The sequence below is a fragment of the Ananas comosus genome, linkage group 13, assembly GCF_001540865.1.
Source record: "Ananas comosus cultivar F153 linkage group 13, ASM154086v1, whole genome shotgun sequence".
In the NCBI taxonomy this organism is placed as follows: Eukaryota; Viridiplantae; Streptophyta; class Magnoliopsida; order Poales; family Bromeliaceae; genus Ananas; species Ananas comosus.
The window spans coordinates 3,853,379-3,861,506 of NC_033633.1; positions in this window are offsets into that span (position 1 = coordinate 3,853,379).

The window sequence follows — 8,128 nt, forward strand, 5'->3', positions numbered from 1 at the left end:
TGTTTTTAGCCCTTGGATGGAAAGATGTGAGGTTGAGATGATGAGGGTAGGTGGTGGTAGGTGGTGGTAGGTGGAATAGTGTTTGATCCAAAGGCTATTCGTAATAAAAAAGTAGATCCATTGGCTAAAAACGTGATAGCAACATGGGGATGATACTTGTAAAAGTATCCTAGATCAACTCTATATATATATATATATATATATGTAGGGTCCGGCTATTATACTCTTATGAGTACGATCGTCCTCGTACTCATAAGTTGTTTTCGATGATAGAGTTTTCGAATCAACGATCCATACCGTTAAACGTTATTTAGAGCATTTAAAACATCTAGAAATCAAATTTGTAATGTTTCGACATCATTTACCTTACAATTAAAAGCTCACAAAATGGACAATTTTTAACGGCCGATATGAAATATTTGCTAGTTTAACGGTATAAAAGAATCGAAATTAGTTGAATTTTTGATAGAAAATTCTATTCACTACATAGATAAAGATCAATAACTCTTATCTTAAATTGAAGGATCCGATCATCCATTTTTTAGACGTCATTTGATTTTGACCGTTCATTTTGTACCCGTTTGATGAACTTTATTATGATTTCGCAAAATTACGAAATTTTTTTTTTACAAGTTTCAAATATTCTAGATCATATTTAACGAAGTGGATCGTCGATTCGAAAGCTCCATCATTGAAAACAACTTATGAGTACGAAGTGCTCTATACTCATAACAGTATAGTTGCCCTAACCTATATATATATAGGGTTAATTTCATACAGGTCCCTACAAACATGGTGAATAGCAGAAATATCCTTGCAAAATTTAACTTTCATAAGTTATCACTACAAAAGTTCAATGTATTCAGATATGTCCCTACTGTTAATACACGTTAGAGAAATCTAGTTAACCATAGTTAAAATACTTAATCATGATTAATTAATAAGGTAAAATGATATTTTTATCCTTCTTCCTCTTCCCCTTCCTCTTCTTCTTCCACTGCTTCTTCTTCCTCTTCCTCTTCCTCTTCCTCTCCTACTTCTTCTTCTTCCTCTTTTTCTTCGTATCCTCATTTTTCTCCTCATTTTCTCCTCCTCCTCCTCCTCCTTCTTCCTCTTTTAATTCTACCACTATATTAAGTCCAAATTTTGATTTGTTTTTGCTGCATTTGATTCGAGTATAAATAAGAACTATTTATTTTAGAGATAAATATAAGTTCAGATATAAAAAAAAATTAAATTAAATTTACGTTTGGAAGAAAATTTAGTTGTTCTTGCGAATAAGATAAATAGTATTTGCATGATTACTTTGGAACAAGAGCAATAAGAGTTATAATTAATTTTAAATTAAAAATATTTTATCTAATTAATTAACAATAAAATATTAATTAAAAATATTTTAATAAGTTAATAAATTTATTGGCTATGAATATTATATAAGACAATAAAAATATATTAATTAATTAATTAAATATAAAGTATGATTTAATTTTTTAATTAGTTAGTATATTATTTTAGTTATATAACTAGTAGAAAGATTAATTAAATTAATAAAAATATAAATGGTTGATTAATATAAATATAGTTTATGGATAAACACATAAAATTATTAATAATTAATTAGTTAAATATAAAGTATAATTTAATACTTTATAATTAATAATGAATAATTTTAATATATTAATTAGATTAATTAATAATTTAATAATATAATTAAATTAAATATAAGGATTTTTAATGGTTGGTTTCACTTGAGTTGCAGTACAAGGAGTAGATCTGAGGGCTAAAAACATAAAGAGCACAAGAGTTTGGTGTTTTAGAATATTTACTCAACTCTCTCTTTATATATATATAGAGAGAGAAGAGAGTAGGGCTACTATATCTATGAGTGTTAGAACCCTTATACTCATAAGTTGTTTTCGATGTTGGGAGATTTTCGAATCGACGATCCACCAACGTTAAATATTGATTAGGTATTGAAACTTCTACGACAAATAAATTTCATGAAATTTTCGAAATCTTATAAAGTCCATTCAGGAGCGATATTAAATGAACCGCACACGTTTCTAAAATGAAATGAATCTTAAAAATGATACATGATCGGATCTTCAATGAAGAGATCGGATGTATATTGATTTTTATTTAGGTAGTGATAGAATTTTCTATAAAAAGTTCCAACCATTTCGATTCTTTTTCACATTAAAGTAAGCAATATTTCTACGGCAGTTTAAAAATTGTCAAATGTTGTGACATTTGATCGTTAAGATAAATGAGGATCGAAAAATTATTAAAATTAACATGCTACGAAGTTTTAAAATGCTCTAAATAATGTTTAACCTGGTATGGATCATCGATTCGGAGCTCTATCATCGAAAACAACTTAGAGTGATGAGGATGATTGTAACGCATAAGAGTATATATGGCCGGACTCTATATATATGTATTAATATATAGATATATATAGAGATGAGAGACAGACCATGAGGTATCAGAAGACGGAGATGCGAGGCCGACGAGCGAGACGAGGCGGGAGGGATGGGGAGAGTGAGAGAGCTGGTAGGACAGAAATGGAGTGAGAGAGAGAGAGGCTTTAGGGCTACATACTTCTTATGCGTATAGAGCACACTTCATACTATAAATTGTTTCAATGTATTTGAATGGAGCTTCCGAATCGACGATCCACACTGTTAAAGTTATCTAGAGCATTTAGAAGACGTTAGAAATCGAATTTATAATTTTTCACATAATTTATCTTACGATTCAAATATGTCATAAAATTGACAATTTTAACGGCGGTATGGAATATTTGTTTTTATGTTTTACGTCTCTGTAAAAAGAATCGAAATTCAGTTGAATCTTTGATTAGAAAATTTCTATTCGACTACATAGTTTAAGATAATAACTCGATCTTAATTGAAGATATCGATCATCTATTTTAAGACGTCGTAATCGAGTTTTGATAGTTATTTATTACAACGCTTGATTAACTTTTTATATTTTCGAAAAATTACGAAATTTATTTTCTAGAAGTTTTAAATACTCATAGATTATATTTACGGGATGATGATCGTCGTATCGGAAGCTTCCATATTGAAAGAACAATTTGATGGGAGTCGAAGTGCCCTTATACTCATAAGAAGTATAGTAGCTAGTCCTATATATATAGAAGAGAGAGAGATGAGGAGTAGATTTGGTGCCTATTTAGGAGCACGGAGGCCTGTGCTCATAAGCCGTTTTGATGGTGGAGCTTCGAATCGACCGATTTGGCTCCTGTCAGGACTTGATCTAGCATATTTGAAGTATCTAGAAAATAAATTTTGCAATTTTTCGATATCATTTACCTAGCGATCGAAAGGGTTCAAAATCAACAGCTGGAAATAAAAATCTCACAAAAAGTGATGATATAACACTAAAATTTTCGATCAGAGATATTGATCTTGCAGTAAATAGTATAAAAAATTTACTATCAAAATTTCATCTGATTTGAATACTTCTACACCGTTAAACTTGCAAACGATATACATCAACCATTAAAAATTGTTGATTTTGAACCCTTTCGATCGCTAGGTAAATAATATCGAAAAATTACAAAATTTATTTTCTAAATACTTTAAATACGTTAGATCAAGTCTAACAGAGCCAATCGTCGATTCAAAAGCTCCACCATCGAAAACGGCTTAGAAGCACGGATGTCACGCCCCGAGCCCGCCTATTTGGTCGGTTTCGGGCACGCCAACAAACCGCCGAACGAACAGGGTTTTCCCTGTACCGCGGACAGAGTCTCCCCTGTACATTCAAGGCGTCGCAATCAATACAATGTACGAAGTTCCAACCATGAATACATTTCAACCAAAGATTGCATAAGGAAGTATCAAAAACATAATTCTACTTGCTATTACAAGCATTCATCTCACATATTACATTTTACATTACAAATTACATTCTTTTACATTCAACTTCCAAGTACAATCCAATTATTACAAATTTACTACAAGTTTGATATATCTTGTTCTTCAATTTTTCTCTACCCCTAGGCTATGCCGACTCGGGGTACCACTATCTCTGGTCTCTGTGGTAGGACGCTATCTATGAAGCTACGCCCTTGCCTCGCGCCGCCGCGCCGCTCACGTGTGAACCTGTAACACCCCAAAACAACGTGGGGTGAGAACCAACTTCATGATTCCCAGTGCGTACGGCCATCCAAGGGAAGAGCTCGACTATCAAGTCCAAAGGAGGCAAACAACATGTTAGACCAATAGATAGATATGAAATCGTAAATTATGCAACTAACATTACCATGCTTTTGCCTCACAACATGCAATATGTAAATTATGCAATTCATATAGTAGATTAATTGCTTCTACACTTTATTCTTATCCATTCTTTACTCTTAGCCATTCTTTCCTTTACTAGCTACTCTTTAGCATTTGCCTTTCTTTATTCTTTATTACTTGCCATTCCTTAGCATTAGCATTTTCTTATTCTTTATTCTTTATTCTTTATACTTTACTAAGGGTACTCACACCTTAGTAATATTATACACATTAGCCTTTCTTTCCTAAGGTTACTTTACCTTAGCCAATTATGCCGTCCGACTCGGTTTTGAGTCAATCAACTGCGGATAGTCCGCGCACTATCCGGCTCGAGGTGAAGGAACTCTCACATGCACCTCAGCCTTCAATCACAAACCATATCGTCCAACGGGTCGCCCAGAGTTGCGTACACCCGTGGTCAGGGATCCCCCGGTAGGAAAGGAACATGCCGCATACACCCGCAGCCAAGATCCCCGATAGGGAGAGGAACATGCCACATGCACCCTAGCGCTCATGATTCTTGCTCAATAACAAGCCTCGAAGTTCTTCCGGTGGGAAAGGAACATGCCACATGCACTCGCGGCCAAGAACTATCAAGCTTGTATGCTGCACTAGCAGCCGCTGCACTAGCAGCTGTTGCACTAGCAGCAGAAATTTCGGAATCCACTTTACATAACTCAAGGATTGGTCTTACCCTATGTTATCGACCTATCTAGGTCCAAGCCTTTACTCAACCTAAGTTAATACATTAGGTTCAATGTCATTATCTTCTTAGTCTAGGTTCATTGACTCTAGGTTCAATATTCTTAATCACCTAGGTTCATTTGACTCTAGGTTCAATGCCACTCATGTTCTTGTTTTCCTAGTTGTCCATACCTAGGAATTATACTTGACATGCCACTCGTGAATAACCTATGTTCAATGACACTATGTTCATTATTATTCTTGTTTAACCTATGTCCTTGATACTAGGTTCAATGCCACTCGATCAATAGGTGTATTTATGTCCACTTACACATATTCTTTACTCAACATTCTTATCTTATCATTATGCATTATCACTAGCATGCTTTCTACTTTACATTAACATGCAATGCCACTTATCTCATGCCTTTAGCTAACATCATTCAATGCATTTTCTTAGCATTCTTATATTGTCATTATGCATAATCTAGTTCATGCGTCTAGTTCATATGTTTATTTAACATACATCCATACATGCCTTTAACATTTAACTCATGCTTCATCTAACATTTCTACAACATGTCACAAGCATTAGCTTAATGTTCTTACATTATGTCAATATGCATTCTCTTAGCATTTCATATTATGACAACATGCATTTCTTAGCATACAATTTATATGATCATTACTTGGCACATATTACATGCATTACTGAACATCTATCGCATACACTCACATTTAGCATTCTTACTTAGCATTTTTATCATGCATTGTTACTTAGCATTTTTACTATCACCATGCATCAATAGTGAAATACACTATACTTTGGCATGAAGGCGACCTAGTCGCTTCGGTAAGCACAACCCACTCTTAACGCGTTCCGATTGCTTGTAGTCACTTGCAATCGGCCTCCCGCGGCACCCGTGACCCGGTTTGGCCCGAACTCTTGCGCGACCACCCGAACGGTCACCAATCCGCGATCCGTCTACTCTGGAGTTTAATCCTCGATACCACGATGCTCCAGATCCGTTTTCATGATTTTTGGACGTTTATCCCGCATGCTGCGGCTATCTGTACCAAAACAGACCGTTTCGTCAATAACTTCGCGTACACTCGTCGGATTGTCGAACCGAGAGCACCAACGCGTTCGTTATACCCCCAATTAGGTTTCTATAAGGTCAATTTATCTCGAAAATACCCGGAGGCAAAAGCCCCAAATTTAGTGCCCTAACAATGCCATAATGAGATTTCTTGGGATTGATCTTGTTGCTAAGCATAATCAAGCTTAGAACTACCCAAGAAGCTCTCTAATATCATCTCCAACCTAATTGGACCAACCCTAAGGCATCTAACACAAACCCTAGGTGATCACCATGAGAGCACCCTAAGCTTCCATAGATTTTCATGGAGCTCAAGCCTCTAGAGAGGTTCTAGTCTTACAAGAAGTCCAAAACACTAAATCTTAGGGTATAAATCGAAACCCTAGAAGTATTCTTGCGAAATAACTCACCTTAGCCTAAGCTCTTCCAAGTCCACCATGAAGGAGAGCTTCTTGATCCTCCAAAACCCTCAAAATCCACCTTCAAGACCTTCTTCTCCTTCTCTTCAAGCTTTGGTGGAGAGCTTTTGAAGAGAGAAAGGGAGAAGAAATAAGGGGGAGAGGTGTTTGCTGCTGTGAAGGGGTGTTTGGGAACATATGGGGTGTGCCATAATTGCAAATAAGCCCCCCAACTATTTTTATTTACAGCAGACTAATTTTTGCTGTCGGGTCCACAGCGTACCGGTACACGGGCTGGTGTCACCGGTACACGACTCGCGCAACAGCCAAACCCGAGAGCCATCTTCTCGAATTTTACACTGCTTACTGGTACACGAAATCCTGTCACCGGGACACTGCCTTTTTTTCAGGACTTAGCCAATTTTTCAGCATTTTTATCAATTTTCGTCTGTTTTCGCTCGTTTTCGCTCGTTTTCGCTCGTTTGACCTCCGATTCATTTCAAATCGAACCGAGGCCCTCCAAACATGTTTTCAAGCATGTTTTCATCATCTTTTCATCCACGCTAATGCTAGATTTAGTCCATGGTCCAACATAGCCTTTCGGGTCCCGTTTTCGCGCCCTATGCGCACCGAAGCACCCGAATGCTCCCGAACTTCGCCGGAATGATTCCAATGGCTTTCTAAGCTAACATACATCGTAACTTCATGAATTAGAAGTTCGGTATATTACAATGGAGGTCTCCGTGCTCCTAATAGCACACAAGACCTACTCTCTCTCTCTCTCTCTCTCTTTCTCTCTCTCTCTCTCTCTCTCTCTATATATATATATATAGTGTAGAGCTACTATGCTATCAGAAGCATAGAGGATTTGATGCTTCCAACTTTTTGACCATTGGATCAAAAATTATACAATTGGGATGATTGCAGTCCGCCTAGGGTTGAGTAGTACCCATAGGGTTGAGTGGTCCCCACAGGTTAATAGTATTAATTCAAATGTTAGAAATGATTAAAGGGGTTAATCTAAGGGCGAAAAAATTGGAAGGACCAAATTCTCTATGCTTCCGGTAGTATAGTAGCTCTACTATATATATAGTTGAGCTATAATGCTATAAGTAGCAAATGGGCTCAGTTGCCACTCGCTTATTTTTGATGATAGAGTATCCAAATCGACGATTAGTACCATTAAGCATGATCTATACCACTTGAAGTATTTAGAAACTAAATTTCATACTTTTTCGATATTGTTCTCTTGTCTTAAGTGGACACAAAAATAAACGGCTGAGAATGAATATCCTTTAAAAATTGATGATAGATATCTTATAATTAAGATTGAGAGTATATATATTGTCTTAAATAGTTTAAAAAATTTTCTAACCAAAATTCGATTGATTTGGACATCTTTACACTGTTAAACGTGAAAACGCCTTATATCGACCAATAAAATTATAAATTTTAAAACATTCTGATCATTAGGTCAATGATGTGGAAAAGAGCTAAAATTTGATTTTTAAATACTTCAAGTAGTATAAATTATGGTCAACGGTGCCGATTGTCGATTTGGTGGCTCCATCATCAAAAACAAATGGGTGATAACGGAGTCTGTTTGCCATCGATAGTAGAGCTACTATGCTATCGA